Consider the following 26,662-nt stretch of genomic DNA (forward strand, 5'->3'; position numbering starts at 1 on the left):
ATATTTGTCTTTCTCTGATTGACTTACTTCGCTTAACATAATACCCTCTAGTTCCATCCACGTCATCGCAAATGGCAAGATTTCATTTTTGATGGCTGCACAATATTCCATTATATATATATATATATATATATATATATATATATATATATATACCACATCTTGATGAATGTGTATATATATGCACAACAGATGAATGAATGTCCACCTGTTGATGGACATCTGGGCTCTTTCCATAGTTTGGCTATTATGGACATTGCTGCTATAAACATTGGGGTGCAGGTGCCCCTTTGGATCATTACATTTTTATCTTTGGGGTAAATACCCAGTAGTGCAATTGCTAATTTGTAGGGTAGCTCTATTTTCAACTTTCTGAGGAACCTCCATACGGTTTTCCAGAGTGGCTGCACCAGCTTGCATTCCCACCAACAGTGTAGGAGGGTTCCCCTTTCTCTGCATCCTTGCCAATATCTGTCGTTTCCTGACTTGTTAATTTTAGCCATTCTGACTGGTGTGAGGTGGTATCTCATTGAGGCTTTGTTTTGTATTTCCCTGATGCCGAGTGATGTTGAGCAGTTTTTCATGTGTCTGTTGGCCATTTGGATGTCTTCTTTGCAGAAATGTCAGACCACAGAGTTTTAAAAACTGGCTCATGTGTGTATGCAAAATAGCCACAATTTGTTTTTCAAAGACAACCTTGATACTGAATACTAGTAAGAATAATTCAAACAAAAATATACATGAATACAGTTATGAACATTATAACATAGTAGTATATTAGATTCAGCAGTGTATTAAAGATTAATAAACTATGACCAAGTGATTTTTTTTTTTTTTGTTTTCAGGGGTTAAGATAGTTTAACATTATGAAATCTATTAATATAAATCATTACTTTAGCAGATTAAAGAAGAAACACCATGCAATTATATTAATTGATGTTTTTCTTTTTTTGGTATTGCTGGCATATTTGGAGGGTATATTTTAGGTCAATTCTCATCCCAGTTTGCAGACAGCTTCTGGGGTACTCAGAGAATTTTCCAGTCCATAAACTTGTATAGAGAAGAGCAAGGAAAGGAAGAGTATGGAGAATCTTTCATAGTTCCTCTAGAAAATCAGGTTGCAAAGGCCAGCTAAATCAAGTTTGAATTGGTTCAAATCAAGCTCATTATCTAGTACAGAATCATTATATGATATATGATGATTAAGATTGCTCTAATGACTAATGGAATAGATTTTGTGTCTTATTAAAATGCAAATTATCTTGGCAGGGGTAATATATTCAGCTTCATTTGCCAATTACAAGAGAGGAGACTGTTAGGGAAGTGGAGAGGAGGAAAAATATATTGGATACTCAAGATGGGGAGAAAAGTGTGCCATCAAGAAGGCAAAAGTACTTCAGGAGATCAATTTTACTGATCTCATACTTTGGCTTGGTTGAGTCCTGAAAGTGTATGCTCTAATCACAGAGACATCAATGAGAAAGGGAAGGGTAGATTCAGAGGATGGGCAGACAGGAGAGGAGATTAGCATTCAAGAAGTGTCTTCCATGGTCCCGGCTTTTGACAGGCATTTTAATAATAGCAAGCACTATGACTGTTCACAATTTGTAGATGAGGAGACTGAATTTCAGGGAGGTTATCATGCACAAGGTGACCCAGCTCTTAAAATGCTAAGCCAAATTTTAATTCCAAATTGGTCTCTAAAGTCAGTACTGTTTCCATTGAAATAATTAAGGGAAAGAATAGTCAATGAAATAATTTTCTTCAATAATGAGAATATGAGATGAGTATTACATAAGCATATTATACAAAGCATACAAATATTTCCTTAACTAATTTACTAAAACTTTAGTGAAATTCAGAAGCAGAAACACAAAGAAAAAAATAGCCAGTAGAGATTATTTTATTTCTCTAATATATAAATTTCATTCAGCATTGAACCAGGCCAACCATCTGTCTCTCTTTGATAGCCAAGGTTTTACAAAGTTAGTTTCTGGATATATATTCTCTCTCTTTCTTTCTCTCTCTGAGTTTTGTGTGAATATAGAGGACCCAGATATATCCTCTCCAATATATCATTTAACAAATCATGATTTTAATATTTAACTGGCTGATAAAAACTACATGGTTTGCATTTAAAAAAATTATAAATCCCTTCCTCAGGAAAACTGACCTGGAAGTCCTTGAGGTGATTACTTATACGAGAGTTTTCAGGCTGGGTTTGCAGTCTACTTTAAAGCAGAATAAAAAAATAAACTAGTGAGTTTTTCTTAGAATTGTTTAGCTTAAATGTCTAGGTGGTTTATTTTTCTCATATATTTAATTAGTCTATATTGATCAGAAAATAAAATATATAATATTTTTAAAAGATTTTATTTATTTATTTGACAGAGAGAGAGAGATACTGTGAGAGCACAAGCAGAGGGAGTGGCAAGCAGAAGGAGAGAGAGAAGCAGGCTCCCAGCTGAGCAGAGCCCAATGCAGGGCTTGAACCCAGGACCCTGGGATCATGATCCGAGCCGAAGGCAGACGCTTAACGAACTAAGCCACCCAGGTGCCCCAAAATATGTAATATTGAATAGGTAATATATATATATAATATATTTATTTTTCTTGTTCTTCAGGTCTTTATCTAGAAAGTAGTGAAGCCCTTTGTCAGTGAAAAGTTGCAAGCGTTTTTCCCTTTGTTTTTGTTTTTTGTTTTTTTGTTTTTTGTTTTTGTTTTTGTTTCCCTTTGTTTTTGTTCCCTTTTCTCTTTGTTTTTTTCCATTGACTGCATTTTTTGGTCACAATTAAAACTTTGGATAATGTAAGGGGTGTCTGTCTGGCTCAGTCTGTAGAGGATGGGACTCAACCTCAGGGTTGTGAGTTCAAGCCCCATGCTGGGCAATAGAGTTTACTTAAAAAATTTGGATAATGTCAAACTTGTCAATTTTCTTTTTTTTTTTTTATTGTTTCTGGATTTTGAGTTAGTGTTAGAAAACTTCTCCACTCGTAGGATATATGGAAATTCTTCTGATCTTGCACTTGTCTTCTCCCCAAAATTGTAGAGTTTCATTTTTTTTTACATTAAGATGTTTGATCTATTTTGAGTTTATCTTTGTGGACTCAGTTTTTATTTTTCCATATTTAGAAAGTGCAGTCAGTTCTACTGTAGCACTTGTTTTGAAGACACAAGTTGTTCCAATGTAGTTGATATATTAGGGAACAGTTTAAACATAACACTAATTTTTGCTTTTGCTAATGAACAATTCTGTCTGCGGGAAATACTACATGCACACAGAAAATTACTCACCTGATAGGAGCTACTAAATATTAAGGAGTCCACAATATGCACACACACACACACACACACACACACACACACACCCTTCAACTATCTACCATCTACCTCAGTTCAACACATGTTTTGCTACAAAGTTGTGTTTTGCTATTACTTCACACATTTGTAAACTTCCTATGTTAAAAAAAAAACCCCACTCATTCCACATCCCAAACATGTCTAAGCATCCTGGTTCCAAAATGCCAAGCAGTATGTAGAAGAAGAAAAGTACAAAACCTGAAATAAAGATTTTCAAACAAATGAGAAAGTATGTGATTCCTTTCAAGCAAAAGGTATGAAGGAATTTACATTGCAGACAATCAGAGACTCCACAAATAAAAAAGAAACATCTCTGGCTGGAACAACCTCAAGTGCTGTGAGGTCAATAAGAACAACATTTTAAAAAAGTGGAAACAATGGAAAGACTATGGAATATGGATTGAAGACTAAACTGTGTTGCCAACAACTTTTCTCACAATCAAAGAGAAAAGCATAACCTATATATAAGGTCTTAAATAGACATTGCCAAATTCTGCAGAATTGACTTCTTTTTATTTAGGACTGTTGGTTTGGTGATTTAAAACATTGCTACAGTTTCAAAGTCTTCAGCTGTCTGGCAAAGCCAAGAGTACAAAAAAGAAAGCCACAAAAGAATTTTCAGCAATGAAACAGATATTAATTGAAGTAAGCTATACAATGTGTCACGCTGCAGTTTTGATGAAACAAGTCCCTATTAAAAATACATGCCCATCTCAAAGGCAGAAAAACAGGCTATTTAAGTATTTAAGGCTGTGAAACTGTGATAATCCTCTTTCTACTACTTCATAGTGAGTTACAGGCTGCACCCCTTCCTAAGTGCACTTCTACAAGTGAACTGCAGGTCATTTCCAAGGTTGAGTGCCATTTTTACTATAGTATTTATATATTTCTTAACCATTAAGCATGTATAAAATTGTGCTATACTTTTTTAAAATTTTATTATGTTATGTTAATCACCATACATTACATCATTAGTTTTTGATGTGGTGTTCCACGATTCATTGTTTGCATATAACACCCAGTGCTCCATTCAGTGCTGTACTTTTTAAAATTAAATTCCTGTCTTTTTTATGTCACTGATGAAGTTTTTTTTTAAGATTATTTATTTATTGATTGATCTGAGAGAGAGCACGGGCACATGAGTGGGGGAGGGGCAGAGGGAGAGGGAGAAGCAGACTCCCCGCTGAGAGGGAGCCCAATGCGGGGCTAGATCCCAAGACCCTGAGATCATGACCTGAGCTGAAGTCAGATGTTTAACTGACTGAGCCACCTAGGCGCCCTTTGAAATGTTGCTTTTATCTTTAAATTTCTATATGTACCTTTTATATTTCTGGGCATTTCAATTTTTTACAAGATATTTATTTATTTGAGAGAGAGAGAGAGCAGAATGAGAGAGAGAGAGAGAGCACAAGCTGAGGGGAGGAGCAGAGGGAGAAGAAGACTCCCGCCAAGCAGGGAGCCCAACCTTGGGCTGGATCCAGGACCCCGGGGACCATAACCTGAGCTGAAGGTAGACGCTCAATTGACTGAGCCACCCAGGCCCCCCTGCACATTCAATTTTGTTTCATGGTCAGTCTGACTACTCATATGCCAATGCCATGTTATTTTAATTTTTGAAGCTTGATAATTTAATATCTAGTAGAGCTAGATAATGTTCATCCTCCTGCCCACCTGCCCAGCCATAGTTCCTATATTTTAGGGTTTTCCAGTCCTATTTTTGCTTGTTTATTTTTTCTTTTCTTTTTTTTAAAAGACATTATTTATTTATTTGAGAGAGAAAGAGAGAATGAATGGGGGGAAGGGGCAGAGGGAGAAGGAGAAGCAGACTCCCCGCTCAGCAGGGAGCCCAATGTGGGGCTCAATCCCAGGACCCCGATATCATGACCTGAGCTAAAGGCAGACACTTAACCAACTGAGCCACCTAGGATCCCCCCGCTTTCTTATTTTTTCATATGGACTTTTGAATGAATTTCATGAGCTCTAGCAAGAAAGGTGTTGATAATTTAAATGGAATTACACTAAATTTAAAAATCAGCACAGACAGAAGTGACATCTTTCTGATACTGAGTCTTCCACTTCATGAAATACCTCCAGAAAATGCCTTCTGTTTACTCAAGTCTGTATTTTTCTATTTCAGAAGTGTTTTGATAATTTTTCTTATAGAGGTTTTTATATTTCTTAAGTATATTTCTACTATTTTATATATTTTGTTGCTATGCTCAATGGGATTTTACTTTCCATTATGTCATTTAAATCATTGCTGTTTTAATAAAGTACATTGATTTCTGTGCAGTAATTATATATTCTGCTACCTTACTAAGATATCTTACTGTTTGTGGTTGTTTTTCCATTGATTTTCTTGGGATTTTCAGGTATACATCATAACATTATATAATTTATATGTTCTTAAGCAAGAGAAACCACTGAGAGAATTTTCCAATTCACATGCCTAAATGTCTTTTCTTTCTTAATGTAATTAAAACTAATACTTCAATACACTGTGAAGTAGTAGTGACAGTGTTTATCCTGGTCTCATTCTTGCCTTTTAAAGGAATGGTCCTAGTATTTTCCCATTGTATGAGTTCCCGGCTTTTGGGCTGAGATAGACTGAGGAATTTTCTGTCTAGTACCATTTTAATGAGTGTTTTTGTTTTTGTTTTTGTTTTTTTGGAAGGAGAAGAGAATTCCTGGGCCTAACTGAGCATTGTTTGGTAGAACAGGCTGTCAAGAATGTACAGAAGTGACACAGTAAGTAGCAAGCAGGCTTCCTGAGTTTTTAATAAGTAGTTGGGAAAATACTTCTTTGAGGATATGCCTTTAAATCTACCACTGAATTTGTTTCATGTTTCACTATGATGAACTGTGGCAGTTCTGAATAGATTATGGACAAGTTTGTATGTTGGACTGGGGTGGATGGCAGATATATGTGTTTATGAATGAAACTTTGTGATTAATAAATGTGATTAAATCCAGAATCGCATGTCAATTTTTATTTTGCCTTAGGCTCTGCATCCTAAAATTTCATATTGATAGAGATAATACTGGCTTTTTACTTGCAAATTCTATACACACAGCTACCAGATTATTATAAATTAAGGCAAGAGCATAGATTAAAGTAATAAGAGTGTCAAAGGGATAATTAGGGGATAGTTTACAGGGGCTAGTACCCTGTGTTCACTGGGTTTGTCTCTAGTGCTTCGTGGCAGACACTGTGGCACTCGCTAAATATTTGTGCAAAGAAAGAGATGAATTTGGGGGCAAATTTGGAAATAACACTACAGTTGTATTGCATAGTGGTGTAGTGTATACACAGTGTTTTAATACATAGCTTTTGGTGGCAGACTTTGTGGGTTTAATTCCTGGCTATACCACTTACTAAGTCTGTGATTAGGGTCAAATTCTATACATTTTCTGTGCCTTAGCTTTCACATCTGTAAATACAAGATATTAGTGCCTACTTCATAGTTTGTTGGTAGGTTTAAATCAGTTTATATATATGAGAACTCAAAATATTACCTAGCACATAATAAGCACTCTATAAACATTAGTGTTTTTATTGGATGGCAAGTTCTGCCAGGTTTATGGCTAAATGTTCCTATTTGTGACTACTTTTTAGGGCGACAAGTTTAGAAAATACAGGCGATTTGTTTTCTAAACAAGGAATTAGGATGTTTTTCTTATAGGATATTTTTCTTATAGTTAAGGTTTCTTATTATAATATTCTCAGTTTTTATTATATCAGAGAATGTGTCCTAGGAATTTGAGTTGAATAAGCAACATATTTAAAGAAATGATATGTAAAGTAGTCTGTGATTAATTGTCATGTATAAAACGTAGTGCATAAAACAAAATTAAAAACTAAATCTCAAATAGAATTAAATTTCAATATATTTACAAATTATTTATTTGAAACATTTAATAATACTATATTGAAATGCTGCCCCATTGTACTAAGATAAAATAGATAATTCCTAAAGACAAAATACTTTTTTAAGTGATACATTTTCTGAAAAATGATTCTCACGATTTTTTGTTTAACTTTTCTTCACATGCTATAGTCTAGATCTAGATCTAGAGAAGGTACACTATGGTAAAAAAAAAAGGTGAGGTCATGTTATGTCTTTGGGCTTCATTACCTTTTCCTAAAAGTAGAAATTTATATTAGGTAATATCATATTCCACCCAATTCTAAAATTTCATATGAAGGAAATCTTTACCTTTAAAGTAAATGGATACAGAAATGAAATTTATTGATCATTTTAAGGTAGGCTATGTAAGTAAATAATGTGATTGATATAAAATGTTTCCCTGAATACTCCCATAACTATGAAAATGTTTTTATTAGGTATTAAGTTTTAGATTATATGGAAACTATATATCTTCTTTCTGCCCTTAGTTTTGACAATTAAACTTTGCTATTAAAATACTTTATTGCGGGGGGCTGGAGGGATGCCTGGGTGGCAAAGCTGGTTAAGCTGTGAACTCTCGGTTTCTGCCCAGGTCATGAACTCGGGGTTGTGGGATCGAGCCCCATGTGGGGCTCCACGCTCAGTACAGAGTCTGCTTGAGATTCTCTCTCCCTCTCTCTCTGCCCCTCCCACTCATGCTCACGTGTGTGTGTGCACCCTCTCTCTCTAAAATAAATAAATAAATCTTTTTTAAAAAAGTACTTTAAGGAAACCCTGCTTTAGGGGTGCCTGGGTGGCTCAGTTGTTAAGTGTCTGCCTTCGGCTCATATCATGATCCCAGGGTCCTGGGATCGAGCCCAGCATCGGGATCCCTGCTCAGCGGGAAGCTGGCTTCTCCCTCTCCCCTGCTTGTGTTCCCTCTCTTGCTGTGTCTCTCTCTGTCAAATAAATAAATAAAATTTAAAAAAAAAGGAAAAGCCTGCTTTCATTACAATGACGTATTTGGTAGCAGCTCGTGGTGTGACTCCCACTCTAGAAAAACGTAAAGGATTCATTGTAACCTGTCAGCAATCAACATAGCAACTTCAGCAGACTATTTCTTATTCTCAAGAAATTTTAAGGATTTGAAATTTTGCCCTATTTACAGGTTAACAATTTAGTCTCATGGATGCTATCAGAAAATGCAAGACTTCTAGATTAGAGATAAAGGACAATTTATTAATCACAGCAATAGTGGTAGCCGGAATATTGGCATTTTTGTATAGGTTCTTCCACAGTATTATGTGACTAGGACTAGGTAATATCTGTTTACGTTGTAGGCTGTTTTATAGGAGAGAAACCCTGAAATTAAATAAATCACAATCTTTTATAATGGACCATAAAGATACTTACCTTTTGCAAGTGAGACATTATCTCTATTTACCAAAGCTGTTCACTCTACAAATATCCCTGAAAAGATAGTCTAGAAGGATAGATATTCAGTGCTTCTGCTCATAAGAAGTGCAGAAATATGAGAGACCCTTAGAGAATTATCTCTCAATACTTACGCTTCTTGATAATAACTTTTACATATTCTAATTAGTTTTTAAATATCTCTTACATGTTCAGATGAAGACTTGTCAAAACTTGAAATTTTAAGCTCAAACACATTTTCAAAGTCATCAGTTTGGAATAATCAGAATTATAGAGTTTCCATATTGGGTTAGACAATGATGTGTCTAAAATGGCATGGCTAATTATAAAATGATATATTTTCATTAATATTTGGCAGCAACTGGATTCTGATAATATTATATGCATCATTATAATTCTTTTCTGTCTTATTGTCATTCTTTTCATTCTGGGGAAATTACTCTGATATTTTCTAAAAGTCAATCCTGGAGTCATGTGAGTAGCAGAATGACAGCTCCGTAAGTCAGCTGACAACTACTGGATATACACATAAGAAGGTGAAATAGATGGTGCTTTAGAATGGGGCTCCCAATCTGGGACAGCAAGACTTGAGGAGCCTTACAGTCACTATTTCAAATCAGAATGAAGATCTAAAATTTCCTTATAAAATTGAGACATTTCTGAGGGGGCAAATGGTACAAGTTTAGTTTAACTAAAATGGATATTTTTTTTTTAAAGATTTTATTTATTTATTTATGTGTTTATTTATTTATTTAGAAAGCGCAAGTTGGGGGAGGAGCAGAGGCAGAGGGAAAGAGAGAATCCCAAGCAGACACTGAGCCAAGCACGGAACCCGATGCAGGGCTTGATCTCATGACTCTGAGATCAGGACCTGAGCTGAAATCAAGAATTTGAGGCTCAACCAATTGAGCCAACCAGATGCCCCTAAAGTGGATAGGTTAACAGGACTCTGGAAGACATCACAGAGACAATCGGTCATGAATACTGCTCAGCTAAACTCCTAAGGTCTCTCAGAGAATCCAGAATCATTAAAATAGTTTTTACTAATGACTAATCAACCTGTTCCAGGCAGGCCCTCGATATCTGATTGGGTTCCTCATCTTCCACCACCCCTCAGGTGATGTCTGATCACCATAGCCTGCCTTCAACAAAAATCCTGTTAGGTGGTTTAGCCAGAATCCTTCTTTAGCCCTAATGTTTCCTTTCAGAAATTTTCCATCCACGACCCCTACCCTACTCTTTAACTATAAATCCCACTTGCCCATGCCGTATATGGAGTTGAGCCCAATCTCTCTCCCTCATTGCAATATTCCATCTTATGTCCCTATATGGACTTTGAATAAAATGTTCCTTACCATGCTTTAACAGGTGTCCTAGAGTATTATTTTTTCTTTAACATTACTCAAAAGGGTGACCCATAGACCAGCAGCATAGCCATGACCTGAAAGTATATTAGAAATACAGAATCTCAGGCCCCACACCAGACCCTGGATTAAACCTGAATTTTTAGATTTCTCAGGTGATTCATGTGCACATTAGAAATGGAGACATATTGCTATGTGATTGGTTTCCAATGTTTGTCACTAAACCAGGATCATTTTGGCTAGATAAGAATGCATGGAAACCTTTTTTAAAATAGAAATTCTCAGCGCTCTCCACCAGAGATTCTAATTCAGTAGATCTGAAGTTCAAGAACAAGCTCCCCCAGCCTGTTTGATTGTGATACACCATTGCCCTAGGCCTAGGACAGTGTCTCCCAACTTTCGCTTGATCTAGTCCCAGATTAATGATTCTCAACCTTGACTGCACAATAGAATCACTTGAGAGCTCTTAAAAAAGATTGAAAACTGAGCCCTACTCTGAGAGTCTTCATTTACCTGTGGTATTGTGGGACTGAGGAATCCCTATGTTTTTAAAGCTCCTCAGGTGATTTTAATGTGTGAACCAGAATTGAGAAATACTAGTTCTTATAATTTAGTTAAGATCCATTGATCATTCTAGAGTATGTTGCTTAATTTCCATATAAGTGTAAATTTTTCAATTTTCCTTCTGTTATTGATTTCTAGTTTCATACCATTGTGGTCAGAAAAGATATTTGGTATGATTTCCAAAGATTTGCTTTGTGGCCCTACATATAATCTATGTGGAAAATGTTCTACATGTACTTGAGAAGGATGTGTAGTCTGCTGCTGTTGATGGGATGTTCTGTATATGTTTCTTTAATCCATCTAGTGTATAGTGTTATTACTGTCTGCTGTGTCCTTATGGATTTCATGTCTGGATGATTTGGAACCAAGTTCAGGATTCACAATCAGATCAAGGTTGGTGGATCTGCTTTTGAGGGTACAAATGGGTATATCTCCCATTGGACCCCTATCTGGGAAGTACTGCTCCTGAACCATGGCATGAGGGGCCGGAGCCAGGTCATGGCCTGTTTTCAAAGTCCACAGCTCTGGCTGAGGTTGGTGGGCCTGTTACATAATGCATGAGACAGTGTGACTTTTCCCAGATTCCTTGGCAGATGGTGTTAGTGGCAGGATCAAGACCAAATAAGACTGAGTCCACAGAGGATGGAGCCGTTTCTGGGTCTGTAATCGGGATCACAGTGAGTGCCACCGGTGTGTGGGCTTGCTTTCGCAAATTGGCCTTTTTGGTCTTGGGCTCCACTGGAGTTTTACAAACTCCAACCTGAATCCTAAAGCTCCCACAAAGGCACTTTTTGGCAATGGCTGTCAAATTGTTGTTGCTATGGAGGGATATGAACAGTGAACCTTTTATTCTGCCATCTGACTCTCTTCATTTTTTTAAAATGTAGTAATCTTTATTTCATTAAGCCAGATTTAAGGGTGCTGCTTTATATAAACATGTAGATTTTTTAAAAAGATTTTATTTATTTATTTGACAGAGAGAGAGAGAGAGAGAGTACAAACAGGGGGACCATCAGGCAAAGTGAGAGGGAGAAACAGGCTTCCCGCCAAGCAAGGAGCCCCAAGCAGGGCTTGATCCTAGGACCCTGGGATCATGACCTGAGCCAAAGGCAGACACTTAACCGACTGAGCTACCCAGGTGCCCCAAGCTTGTAGATTTTTTATGGCAAGAAAATTTAAATCTCTGAACCATAAAATAATAATGACGATGATGATGTTAATTATGAAAAAAATAAGTTAAAGTGAAAATGGCAAAATCTAGTTTATTGTAATAGTCTATCAAATTTTCTGGATGTTTGAAATTTTTCATAATAAATAAATTGGGAAAAGAAAAAGTTTGATTTGATTAAAATTTGTCAAGAAAACAGTTTATAAACTTCAAAAGATGTCTTCTAAGGAACAATTAACCTTACTTATAACTATTTTGTATTTTGAGTTTATCCTTTCTTAGAAAAACTGCAGTGCTACAAGCCATTATCCAGGACTTTGTGGACCTAAAATATGCATTGTCTTAACCTGAAAATGAAAAAGAAATGCAATCCACTGATTTATGTATCTCATTAGAATAATGTCAAATCAGTAAATTCACTCTGTATAGTACCCCTTGACATTATGAAGCATGCAATATTGATTCAGAAGTTCCACTGATCCAAATGCATGAATTAATTAGAACTAATTTTAAGGTAGAGTTATTTCTTTTTGGCAGACTAAGATATTTGGATAGGCAGTGGTGTCCTTCTCTTAAATGTTCTGAATTCAATCACATGTCATCCTCCCTTGCTCTAAAATCAAAAGATACATTTTTTGGGGCGCCTGGGTAGCTCAGTCGGTTAAGCGTCTGCCTTTGGCTCAGGTCATGATCCCAGGGTCCTGGGATTGAGCCCTACATTGGGCTCCCTGCTCAGCGGGAAGCCTGCTTCTCCCTCTCCCACTCCCCTGCTTGTGTTCCCTCTCTCACTGTGTCTCTCCCTGTCACATAAATAAATAAAATCTTAAAAAAAAAGATACATTTTTTGTATGTGATGTTTATAATTTCAATGCATGTCTTTGTATTTTAACTATACTTGTATTCATCCCTAAACAATATACTGATGTTTCAAAACTATATAAATATTAGACTTTAGCTATCCTATTTTTCCACTTCAATACATGTAGTTCTGTCATTCATTTTATAGCCATGTGTTTTTCTTTATGTACTTGGTATACTAATCCTTTGCCACGTATAAGAGTTGCAGACAAATTTTCTCAGTCTATGTCTGGTCTTTTCACTTTTTAAAAATGGAAACTTTTAATACTCAGAAGTTTTAACATTTAATGAATCCCTTCCTTTATAGTTTATCTTATTTTAGGGAAATCTTGCTTAAGAAGTTTTAAATTTTCTTGAGTTCTTCTGTATTTTCTTCTAAAAAAGTTTAAAGTTTGATTTTGATATGTGTGCTTTCAATTATCTTGAATTTATTTTTCTACTATTCCAGCACTGGTTTCTTTTGGCTGCTCCAACCTTTCTTTACTGTGAATGTTTTTTCTCAATACATAATCTGTTCCTCAGTTCTTTATTCTGTTCTATTTATCTACTTCTGAGGTCATGTTACACCATCTAAAACTATATAATATGTCTTGATATTAGGTAGGGTAAGCCCTCCCCATATTTTTCATTTTTTTTTTTTCAAAAATGGTCTTGGCTATTTGTGGCTCTTTGGTTGTTCATATCAATTCTTTTTAGAATCAGATTATCAAATTCATATATTGTTTTGATTTTTGGTTAGAATTGCATCAGTTTTACAGATTAAATTGGGAGAAGTCTCTGTCCTTACATTACTTAGTTTTCTTTAATGTCTTTTCATAAAGTTTATAAATGTCTTACATATCTTTTGCTAGATTTATTCCTAGGTACCTTATGTTTTTGTTGCAACATTACAAAAAACATCTCTTAAAATGCGAGGTTTCAGTTATTTATTGATTGTGTATAGGAATGTATTTGATACCTTATATCCAATTTATTGTAATAATTTATCAGTACTTTCTTTTTTTTAAGATTTATTTATTTATTTGAGAAAGAGAGAGAGAGTGTGTGCACACACAGCTGGGGGAGGGGCAGAGGGAGAGAGAGAGAGAAGGGGAAGCAGACTCCCTGCTAGGTGTGGAGCCACACTGATGACCCTGAGATCATGACCTGAGCGGAAATCAAGAATTGAACGCTTAACTGACTGAGCTACCCAGGTGCCCCATCAGTAGTTTCTTATAGGACTTTTATATAGACAGTAATATTGTCTAATAGTAATAATGTCAGTTGCCTCCTCTTTTCCCCAATACTTCTATCTTTTTTATTTCTTGTTGTCTTTCTTCAGAGGTAAGGACAAACTCTAGTAGTATATCAAATAATGTAGTAATAGCCAGTATCCTTGTATCTAATTTTAGTGGCAGTGCTTCTAACAATTCACCATTAACCATGAAGTCCCTGAATTCATGTTTGTAAACAATGGTTAGGAAAGTCTTTAATCCTAGCACCTAACCTTGCTTCTGGTACACAGTAGATACTTATCTACTTACTAATAAGTAGATACTTATTATTAATTGTGGATTTAAATTTCATTATGCTTCCTAGTATATGGACATATATTATGTAAGAGCATTTCTGTCAGGCATAAAAATCCTAGAAAATTATATACTTAAGTATAAAGTGATTACAGCTTGCAATCTGGTAACATCTTAAATTATCTAGAGTAGGTGTCAACTTGAATATTTAAGAATCTTTCTAATCTCTGTGATAAACAAGAGGGAATCACTCTGTGACTGGGGAGAATTGATTTATGACAAAATTGCTGTTTTTAATTATCTGTTATTACCAACTTACTAGGCATAAACATTCAAATGTTAAAGATGTCATTCAGAAACTATGTTTTTGTGCTTGCTTTCTTTATAAACCAATAGTAAAGCATTAGGAGAGGGAAAGCAAGTTCTGCTGTTCTGCTACTGAATTAGTTTCTATTGCTTTGTAACAAATTATCAGAAATTTAGCAACTTAAAACAACATTAATTTATTATCTCAGGTTTCTGTGGGTCAGGACTTCAGGCACAGATTAACTGGATTCTCTCCTCAGATCTCACAGGGCTGCAATCAAGATGCCAGCTGTGCTACAGTCTTCTTCTAGGTTTGGGTCTTCTCCCAAGCTCCTTTAAGTTATTGGCAGAAATTTGGGTCCTTGCAGTTTTAGAACTGAGGTCCTTGTGTTCATGCTACTTGTTGGATGGGGACCACTCTAAGCAACTAAAAGCCAATTCTGTAAGCAGCTCACAATATGGCTATTTGCTTTTTTTCCTCCTAAGTCAACCAGAGAAAATTTATGGGCTCACCTGATTAGGTCAGAACCACCCAAGGTAATCTCTCTTTTGATTTACTCAAAGTCAACTGATTTGGGACCTTAATTACATCTGCAAAACTCCTTTTGCCATGTAATACAATATAATCACTGGGGTGATATCTCATCATTTTCATTGGTTCTACCCACACTCAAGGGGAGAGGATTATATAAGGGTGAGTGTCAATGGGGATCATTTTAAGGATTCTGACTACCACATCTATTATATGTAGAATGTCACTTTCCCTCTTCCATTCTCTCAGAGAAACATTTTCTTTCTTATTTCATGGCATCATTGCATGAAAGTCTCAACAAATCTTTCTCTTTTTCAAACATTTGCACATGCCTTAAACTGCCATATGCCTTAAATTGATAGTTTGGTGTTAGCCTTATTTTTTTTTAAATTTTTTATTGTTATGTTAATCACCATACATTACATCATTAGTTTTTGATGTAGTGTTCCAGGATTCATTGTTTGTGTATAACACCCAGTGCTCCATGCAATATGTGCCCTCTTTAATACCCATCACCAGGCTAACCCATCCTCCCACCCTCCTCCCCTAGCCTTATTTTTTAGGTAAGTCTGGGGACACTTCATGTGACATTTAGTAGTTGGATAATTGGTAGATTTTAATTTGAGAGCTTCTGCATTTCACTGGTTTTAAGCTGCTATTTCAGCTACATTCAAAGCCACATGGACACACACACTAACACACACGCATACATGAGCAGCCATATTTACAATATTTCTGGTGATTTACCCAGAATTTTAATATTGTATTGGTATTAGTCAGTAATAGACACTGGTATAATTTTATTCCCTTCCAGCTTGAATATAGAATGTCTAAAAAATTATGAGGGCATTAGAGAATCCTAAAATGACAGAAAAAAAAAACATTTTCATGGCATCTTGTTCACTTTTGGGAGATGTGCACTTTATTAGCAGTACCTACATTTTAGTAGCATTTTATAGTTTGCAAGATGTCATACCACATTTTATGTTATTATGCCTAGCAGCACTGTTATAGGGAGGAAAGTAAAGCCTACATTGATGATTTCCCAAATTAAACATGCAGGATTGGGTAGAACAGGGAATTCAACTGAGGACTTTTGACTTCAGGTATAAACCTTTTTCATACATCTGCCTCATTACTACATTGAGTAGTAGAAAGAGTTTATAATATACCTCTTATATTTGCATTAAATAATGGAGACAGAGTTTTCTAGAATTAAAGGGGTATTCTTTTGTATAGTCTTATTTTGTGCAACTCTGAACTGGTTTTGAGGGATGAATCTTTCCTTTTCCTATAATTGATGTGCAATTCTTTTTGAATTGGTTTTATTTTATATTATGCTCTATCATTTATAATTTGGCATATGTTTCTTGTCTGCTTCATGCTCTCCTTGTATTTTTATGAGGCTGTATATCTTCCTCTTTAAAGGACAGAACAGGGCGCCTGGGTGGCTCAGTTGGTTAAGCGACTGCCTTCGGCTCAGGTCATGATCCCGGAGTCCTGGGATCGAGTCCCACATTGGGCTCCCGGCTCAGCAGGGAGCCTGCTTCTCCCTCTGACCCTATCCCCTCTCATGCTGTTTCTCTCTCTCTGTCAAATAAATAAATAAACAAAATCTTTAAAAAAAAAAAAAAAGGAGAGAACAAATGGAAAACATAACTGTTAGATTTATTCAAGGATCTCACAGCCCTTCATACTTACACTATTCCTTATCATCCACATTTGATTATCTGGTGGCAAATTTTCTACCAAAGAAAGATAATAATATACAGAATGGAACTATTCATGAGGTTTGGAGATTTATGAGGAAATTCTACAATGAAAGTGGCTTTTGTTAAGTAGATGGAGCTTACAAATATGATGAAAGATGGTATAAACCCATAGATATTGGTGACTTTTTAAATTAAATTATTTTGCATATAATACAGATACATGATAAATGCAAATAGATTAAAAGATTTTATGGTGAGAAGTGAGTTTTTTCCTGATCCTGTGTTCGTCTGTTAGTAGTTTGGTGACTTGCAGGGAGTCTCTGATTAATACTTCTTCAAAATGGGAAAAAGGATTTGCTAATGTTTAAAAGTATAGCAGAATTTAAGAATGAGTAGAAAATGGCAGTAAAATCATTTGCATGTGTAAGGGAGAAAACTTCCAGGTATGCAATTTCCAAAAGGATATTGTTCTTAAACTGAAACAGAGTTGAATGATGGAGAGAACATGCCACTATTTGTGCATGCTTGCTGTATTCACTTATTTAGCTGCTTCTACCATTTTCTTGCTAAGCTTGTTAATAGGATCCATTCCTTGAATTATCTTCTCTTGGACTAATCTCTCGATTATGGTATGGAAGAAAGTGATGTCATTATAGAATCAAGAGATGTTGTGGGTTGAATTGTGTACCTCAAAAAGATATGTTGAAGTCCTAACCAATGGTACCTGTAGATAAGGCATCATTTGGAAATAAGGTCTTTGCAGATATAATCAGGTTAAGATGTGGTTACATTGGATTAGGGTAGGCTCTAAATTCAATAACACATGTCTTTATTAGAAAGCCATGTGAAGATGCATACACACACATGGAGAATACCACATGATGGTGGAAGCAGAGATTAGAGTAATGTGGTGGCAAGCTAAGGGATGGGAAGGTTTGTTGGTATCACCAGAATCTAGGAGAGAAGCATGGAATAGATTCTCCTTCAGAACCTCCAGAAGTAACTAACCTTGCTGACATGTTGATTTTGGACTTCTAGCCTCCAGATGTTAAGAGAATAAATTTTTGTTGTTTTAAGCTGCCCAACTTGTGGTACTTTTTAATGGCAACTCTGTGAAACTAACAAAGGAGGGAAGGCAGAAAGAACTTTTTTCTTTACTGAGAAACTACTCACATCTAATACCATTCCAATACACACATTATCTCAATACTCTTCTTCTTATAGCAGCATTGCAAGGTAGATATTCTCTTCATTTTACAGATGCAAAGACTCAGGCTTAGAAGTCTTAAATAACTTTCCAAGTCACACAGCAAATGGTCTCTGTCTGATAAAGAAGCCATTACAACACACTCTTACTGATGATCACCCGTTTATAAAGGGACAGCTAAACTTAGAAATGGTTTTATCCTTCTGGGGCTGCCTCACATGGTCTGATTACAGGAACATTAGAAGCAAAAATTACATCTCTTACTGATGCCTGAAATTTCACTATTTTTAATAATTAATATTTCTTTTTAAAATGTAAATATTTCAGAAAGATTAACATATTATGCCAATGAAAATATAAATATGTCAGAGAGGTTTTTTTTCTTTCTTGATATCATAGAAGATCTATCAGCTTAAGAATATTGTTTGCTGGAAGTTGGAATATGGTAACAGAGTAGGAGGATCATAGGCTCACCTTATCCCATTAATACAGCTACATAACTATCAAATCATCCTAAATACCCAGAAAATGACCTGAAGACTGACAGAACAAGCTCCACAACTAAAGGTAGAGAAGAGGACACATTGAAGAAGGTAGGAAGTGCAGAGATGCAGTTTGGGAGAGAAACAGATCTTAACCACAGTAGGGAGGAGGGAGGAGCTGTGGTCACACAAAAGTGTGAGAGACAGACTAGCACACAGGAGAGTACACAGGGAAAATGAATCCCCATAGCAACTGGTTTGGAAAGTGAGAGGGCCTGAATTTTGTGAGTTCTTTCAGCCAGTGGGGCTTAAAGCCTGGAGCATTAAAGGTCAATGGACTTGGTTGGGATAGACACCAGATGACATTGTGCTGCTCTTGGAAAAAATTTTTGTGGGAAAACCACCTGTGACATACAGCTTGGAAACAGTGATCTGAAGAGCACCTGGGGTACACAGTGGGAGGTTATTGGAGAATGTGCCAGATAGTATTCACAGAGAGACCCTTCTGAGAACAAAGGAACTGGCAGAGCCACTTTCCTCCCCCGCCCCTCAGCATAAGCACAGGGCCACCTGCAGGAACCAGCATGGTGCCAACACTGGTTACCTAACTTGCTTACACCAAGGCCCAGTCCCCCAAACTCCAGTGTAACTGCTTTTCCCAGTCATACTTGACTCAGTCCCAGCGTGGTGGGTCCCCTCCCTGAGAAGACTGGCCCAAAGCCCTGCTCACACCGTCTCTCCCCATGTGAGTTTTCTGGAGCCTTGGTTCCTGTGGCATTGACAACAGGTCTCATTTCACAAGCAGACCAGAGCACACATAGTTAAAATGCACCACATTCAGGCCAGGGACCAAACACTGCTCACAACAAGCAAAGAAAGCCTCTGAAGATGACTTGCCTGAAGAAAAAAGCAGCCAGAACACAACAGCAGAACACATACAACATACATTGGAGACAGTCCAGAAGTGCCAGGCCATAGGGAACAGGGGACACTACTCAGCAGGGTGCTACAGGACTTCTCCTTCTTTAGGCCATTACCCTCAAGAATGGGAGATGTACCTGACTTTTCTGACACACAGAAACAGGCACAGAGACTTAGACAAAATTAGAAGAGAGAGAAATTTATCCCAAATGAAAGAACAGGACAAGGCCATGGCCAGAGATCTGAGCAAAACAGATATAAGTAACATGCCTGATAGAGAATTTAAAGTGATGATCATAAGGATACTATATGGACTTGCTAAAAGAGTGAAAAGAGTTAAATATCCTTAACACAGAGATAAGGAATAACATAGGCAGAGATAAAAGGCTCTATAATTGAAATGAGAAACACCTGATGGAATGAACAGCAGGCTGGAAGAAGCAGGGGAATGAATTAGTGGCCTAAAAGACAGACAAATAGAATGCAATCAAACTGAACAAAAGAGAGAAAAAAGAATAATGCAAAATTAGAACAGACTTAGGGAACTCAATGACTCCATCAAATGTAGTAACATTCATATTATAGGAGTCCCAGAAGGAGAGAGAGAAAGGGGGGCAGAACACTTATTTGAAGAAATAATAGCTGAAAACTTCCCTAATCTGGGGAAGGAAACAGATATCCAAACCCAAGAGGCACAGAGAACACCCCAAAAAATGAACAAAAACAGATCCACACCAAGACATATTGTAATTAAAATGGCAAAATATAATGATAAAGAAAAAAATCTTAAAAGCAGCAAGGCAAAAGGAGATAGTAACTTATAAGGCAAACCCATAAGCCTAGCAAGGGATTTTTCAGCAGAAACTTTCCAATCCAGAAGGGAGTGGCATGATATATTCAAAGTGCTGAATGGGAAAATTCTGCAGCCAAGAATACTCTATCCAGCAAAATTATCTTTAAGAATAGAAGGAGAGATAAAGAGTTTCCCAGACAAACAAAAATTAAAGCAGTTCATGACCACTAAACCAGCCCTGTAACAAATATTAAAGAGGACTCCTTGAGTGGAAAGGAGAGACCAAAAGTGACAGTATGAATGTAGGACCTACATGAACAGAAAAAAATGAATATTTCTGTAAAAAAAATCAGTCAAGAAACTCACAAAATAAAAGGATATAAAATATAACAACATACACTTAAAACATGGGTAGTAGAGGAGTAAAGAATGGGTTCAAACTTAAATGATCATCAACTTAATACAGACTGCTATATGCTGAAGAAGCTGTATACAAACCTAATGGTGACACAAGTCAAAAATCACTAATATGCAAAGAATAAAGAGAAAGAAATAAATCCAAATATATCACTAAAGAAAATCAGCAAAATCATGAAAAAGAGAAGGATCAGAGAAAATCTTCAGAAACAACCACAAAACAAGTAACAAATGGCAATAAATACATATCTATCAATAATTACTTTGGATGTGAATGGACCAAACAATCTAATCAAAAGACAGGGTGACAGAATGGATAAAAAAACAAGACTCATCTGTATGCTGCCTACAAAGGACTCATTTCAGACAAAAAGACGCCTGCAGATTGGAAGTAAAGGGATAGAGGAAATAGCTATCATGCAAATGGATGTCAAAAGAAAGCCAAAGTAGCAATACTTACATTGGACAAAGTAGATTTTAAAACAGACTGTAACAAAAGACAAGGAAGGACACTGTATAATAATAAGAGGGCAATCCAACAAGAAGATATAACAATTATAAAGATATGCATCCAACATAAGAGCACCCAAATAAATAAAACAGTTAAAAACAAACATAAAGAACTAATTGATAATAATACAATAATAGTAAGGGACTGTAATACTCCACTCACATCAATGGACAGATGATCAAAACAGAACATAAACAAAGAAAAGATGGCTTTGAATGACACACTGGAACAGAGGTATTTAAGAGATATATTCAGAATATTCCATCCTAAAACAGCAGAATACACATTCTTTTCAAGTGCACATGGAAAATTATCCAGAAGTAGATCACATATTAGGTCATAAAACAGATCTCAACAAATACAAAAAGACTGATTTCATACTGTGCAACTTTTCTGACCTCAAAGGCATGAAACTAGAAGTCACCCACAAGAAAAAATCTGGAAAGACCACAAATACATTGAGGTTAAATAACATGCTACTAAACAAAGAATGGGTCAACAAGGAAATAAAAGAAGAAATAAAAAAATACATGGAAACAAATGAAAATGAAAACACAATGGCCAAAACCTTTGGGATGCAACAAAAGCAGTTCTATGAGGGAAGTTTATAGCAATACAGGCCTTTCTCAAGAAGCAAGAAAAATCTCAAATAAACAACCTAACATTCCACCTATAGAACCTAGAAAAATAACAACAAACAAAACCTAAAACCAGCAGGAGGAAGGAAATAATAAAGATTAGAACAGAAATAAATGATATAGAAACTAAAAAACTAATAGAACAGATCAATGAAACCAGGAACTGATTCTTTGAAAAAAATTAATACAACTGATAAACCTCCAGCCAGACTTATCAAGAAAAAAGAGAAAGGACTCCGATACATAAAATCAGAAATGAGAGAGGAGAAATAACAACCAACACCACAAAAATACAAACAATTATAGAAGAATATTATGAAAAATTATATGCCAACAAATTGGGCAACCTAGAAGAAATGGATAAATTCCTAGAAACATACAAACTATTGAAACTGAAATAGGAAGAAATAGAAAATTTGAACAGACTGATAACCAGCAAAGAAATTGAAACAGTAATCAAAAAACTTTCAACAAACAAAAATCCAGGGCCAGATGGCTTCACAGGCAAATTCTACCAAACACTTAAAGAAGAGTTAATACCTATTCTCCAACTCTTCCAAAAATAGAAAAGGAAGAAAAACTTCCAAATGCATTTTATGAGACCAGCATTACCCTGATACCAAAACCAGATAAAGACACTAACAGCAGGCCAATATCTCTGATGAACATAGATGCAAAAATTCTCAACAAAATACTAGCAAACTGAATCCAGTAATACATTTTAAAAAATCATTCATCACGTTCAAGTGGGATTAATTCTTGGGTTGCAAGGGTAGTTCAATATTCACAAATCAATCAATGTGATACATCACATCAATAAGAGAAAGGAGAACTGTAAGATCATCTAAATAGATGCAGAAAAAGCATTTGAGAAAGTACAACCTCCATTCATGATAAAAACCCTCAACAAAGTAGGTTTAGAGGGAACATACCTCAACATAATAAAAACCATATATGAGAAACCCACAGAAAACAAACATCATCCTCAACTGGGAAAAACTGAGAGCCCTTCCCCTAAGGTCAGGAACAAGACAGGATGTCCACTCTCACCACTTATATTCAATGTAGTCCTGGAAGTCCTAGCCACAGCAATCAGGCAACAAAAAGAAATAAAAGGCATCCAAATTGGTAAGGAAGAAGTAAAACTTTCACTATTTGAAGATGATACTATTTGCAGATGCAGATGATACTCTACATAGAAAACCCCTAAAGACTCCACTAAAAAACTGCTAGAACTAAATGAATTCAATAAAGTCACAGGATACAAAATCAATATACAGAAATCTTTTGTATTTCTATATACCAATAATGAAGAACCAGAAAGAGAAATTAAGAAAACAATCTCATTTACAATTGTACCAAAAATAATTAGATACCTAGAAATAAACCTAACCAAAGAGGTGAAGGACCTGTACTCTGAAAACCATAAAACACTGATGAAAGAAATTGAAGACGACACTAAGAAATGGAAAGATATTCCATGCTCATGGATTGGAAGAACAAACATTGTTAAAATCTCCATGCCACCCAAATCAATCCACAGATTTACTGCAATCTCTATCAAAATACCAACAGCATTTTTCACAGAACTAGAACAAACAATCCTAAAATTTGTATGGAGCCACAAAAGACCTTCAATAGTCAAAGCAATCTTGAAAAAGAAAAACAAAGCTGGAGGCATCACTATTCTGGACTTCAAGTTATATTACAAAGTGGTAGTAATCAAAACAGTACGGTGCTGACACAAAAATAGACACATAGATCAATGGAATAGAATAGAAAACCCAGAAATGAACCCACAACTGTATGGTCAATTAGTCCTAAAAAAAAAACAGGAAAGAATATTCAATGGAAAAAAGACAGTCTCGCCAACAAAATGGTGTTGGGAATTCTGGACAGCAACATGCAGAAGAATGAAACCGGACCACTTTCTTACACCATACACAAAAAGAAACTCAAAATGGATTAAGGACCTAACTTTGGGATATGAAACTATAAAAATCCTAGAAGAGAACACAGGCAGTATCTTCTATGACATTAGCCATAGTAACTTTTTTCTAGATATGTCTTCTGAGGCAAGGGAAACAAAAGCAAATATAAACTATTGGAATTACATCAAAATAAAAAACTTCTGTACAGTGAAGGAAAAGTCAACCAAACTTAAGGCAACCTTCAGAATGGGAGAAAATATTTGCCAATGACATATATGATAAAGGGTTGTTATCTAAAATAAATAAATAATTTATCAAACTCAACACCCAAAAAACAAATAATCTAATTAAAATGGGCAGAAGACACAAACAGACATTTCTCCAAAGAAGACATCCAGATGGCCAACAGAAATATGCTCAACATTACTCATTGTCAGGGAAATGCAAATCAAAACTATGAGATATCACTGTGCACCTGTCAGAATAGCTAAAACCAAAACCCCAAGAATCAACAGGTGTTGGCAAGGATGTGGAGAAAAAGAAACTTTTGTGCACTGTTGGTGGGAATGCAAACTGATGCAGCCACTGTGGAAAACGGTATGGAGTTTCCTCAAAAAGTTAAAAATAGAACTACCCTATGATCCAGCAATCACACTACTGGGTGTTTACCCAAAAAATACAAAAACACTAATTGAAAGAGATACATGCACCCCTATGTTTATAGCAGCATTATTTATAATAGCCAAGATATGGAAACAGCCCAAGTGTCCATCGATTGAAGAATGGATAAAGAAGATGTGGTATATATATCTGTATATATAATGGGATATTACTCAGCCATAAAAAGAATGAAATCTTGTCATTTGCAAAGATAAGGATGGAGCTAGAGAGTATAATGTTAAGTGAAATAAGTCAGAGAAAGACAGATACCATATGATTTCACTCATATGTGCAATTTAAGAAACAAAACAAATGAACAAAAGGAGGGAGGGAAGGAGAGAGAGAGAGAAAAAAAGTATCAGACTCTTAATTATAGAGAATAAACTGATGGTTACTAGAAGGGAGAATGTCCAGAATTCCAACACCATTATCCCCCTGGGGGGATAGGTGAAATAGGTGATGGGCATTAACCAGTGCACTTGTTGTGATGAGGACTAAGCGTATGGAATTGTTGGATCACTATATTGTACACCTGAAATTAATATAACAGTGTATATTAACTAACTGGAATTTAAAACTTAAAAAAATTAAGTAATTAAAAAAAGTTTTATGGTCAAATAAAAAGAAGAATATTGTTTGCGTGGTGATAAAGATGAGTGGCATAGTGAAAAGAGTACAGAAGGAGGAAACAGAAGAGCAGCATAAATACATCTGTTCACTTCAGGATTTTGCAGAATTCTGGCAAATTTTCTGACATATTTTTTGTCCTTCGTTTTTTTGTTAGGGATGAAACTGTTTTCACCAGAGATTTATATTTGTAAAAGTGTGAAATATGAGGACTAAGTGGGAATATTTGGCCAGTATAGGATAACAGAATACATTTGACACATTACCTGTCTCAAGCAACTGTTTGACATCCTAAATCTAACTGCAAAATTTTCATGTAATATAACTTTTTTTACTACATAGAATACATTTTTATTGTGAAAAAATTAAAAAAAACATATACAAGAGGAAAGAAGATAACGACAATGAGCCATAAACATACCATCCTAAGTCTCACAATGTTATATTTTGCTATATTTCCAGGGCTTAATTGTATAAATATTTTAAAAATTACATGGGTTGATACTAATGTATATTTGAACTGTTTGCAAATTTTTTAATAGAATAAGAATATTTAATTTAGGAAAAATGTAGAAAACTATATTTAGGATGCCTAATATAGTCAAAAGATTATTTGAATTTCTACTAATAGACTAAGTAAAAGGACATTTTAAAGATTCATTTTCATTTTCCACAGAAGTTAAAATCTCAGCCTAGGACACAGAGAAGAGAAAAGCATGACTCACTTCATTTGCTGTAAATTTATAACCTTGATAAAGGCTGTACCCAGAATGGATAAATAATGATTTCATTGTGTTCTTCCCAGCTCAGTTCCATTAAAATAGTTTCAAAGTGAAATTGTCATAGAATGTGCATTATAGATAAACCATAAGCTTACTTGCCTGACAAAAGTAAGAGAAAGTCAAATTATTTGAAATTATTTGAATTATATGAAAATAGATTTTCAGAGGTTTTGATTGTACTGAATGTTGTTTTGCTAAGTAAGTATCATTCTAACTTTGTACTGTGTCTCAGAGGTTTCTTGTTTGTTTGTTTGTTTGTTTAGAAGAAAAGTAATGTAGTTAAGTAGAATGATAACTTCTGGGGTGATGTGTGTTTTGATGGCTAAGACCCTTACCTGTGGTGGATGTGAGATGCAAGAGCTAAGGTGAGATAATGGGTAGTTCCACTAATTGAATGATGTGGGGGAAATAAGGACTGTATACTGTCTGGCCTGCTTTGGAAGCCTTGAAGAAGAACCATAGGCTTGGATCAGCCAATTATCAACTCAGGATACAGTGAAAGCCAGAAGGCAGTGTTTAAAGTGTCTCTTATCTCTTGCAATCAGAGACTGGACTGGGACTGGAATTGAATTGTGAGGTGGTCAAGCAGCAAAAAGGAGGTGGAGAGAGTAGCCTTGACATGTCTCCTAAGTTTGTGTCAGGACCCTTATAGTGAAAACTTGATTAAGTAGGATGAGGAAATTGATTGGATGTGCCAGAGAAGTTTGAACTCTTAAATATCCTGGGCTGGCAGAGGTGACCCCCACCTACATGCTAGAGAAGAGCAGCCTCTACTTGCCTGATCAAAGACCTTGCATGAAAGACCTCGACAGAGCCAAATGCCTTGTAAAATGTTGCTTGACTTCCTTGAGGCAACCTCCTTCCTTCCTTCCTTCATTACCTATAAAATAGAAATAAGAAAGCAACATAGCTTGAGGGGGAAAGCCTATTGGGGGATGGGGGAGGGACTGCTTATTTTCCAAAGAAATGCAGGAGCTGAATAAGGTGTACCAGCTGGAA

This window comes from Phoca vitulina, unplaced genomic scaffold (genome assembly GCF_004348235.1).
Source record: "Phoca vitulina isolate PV1807 unplaced genomic scaffold, GSC_HSeal_1.0 scaffold1, whole genome shotgun sequence".
In the NCBI taxonomy this organism is placed as follows: domain Eukaryota; kingdom Metazoa; phylum Chordata; class Mammalia; order Carnivora; family Phocidae; genus Phoca; species Phoca vitulina.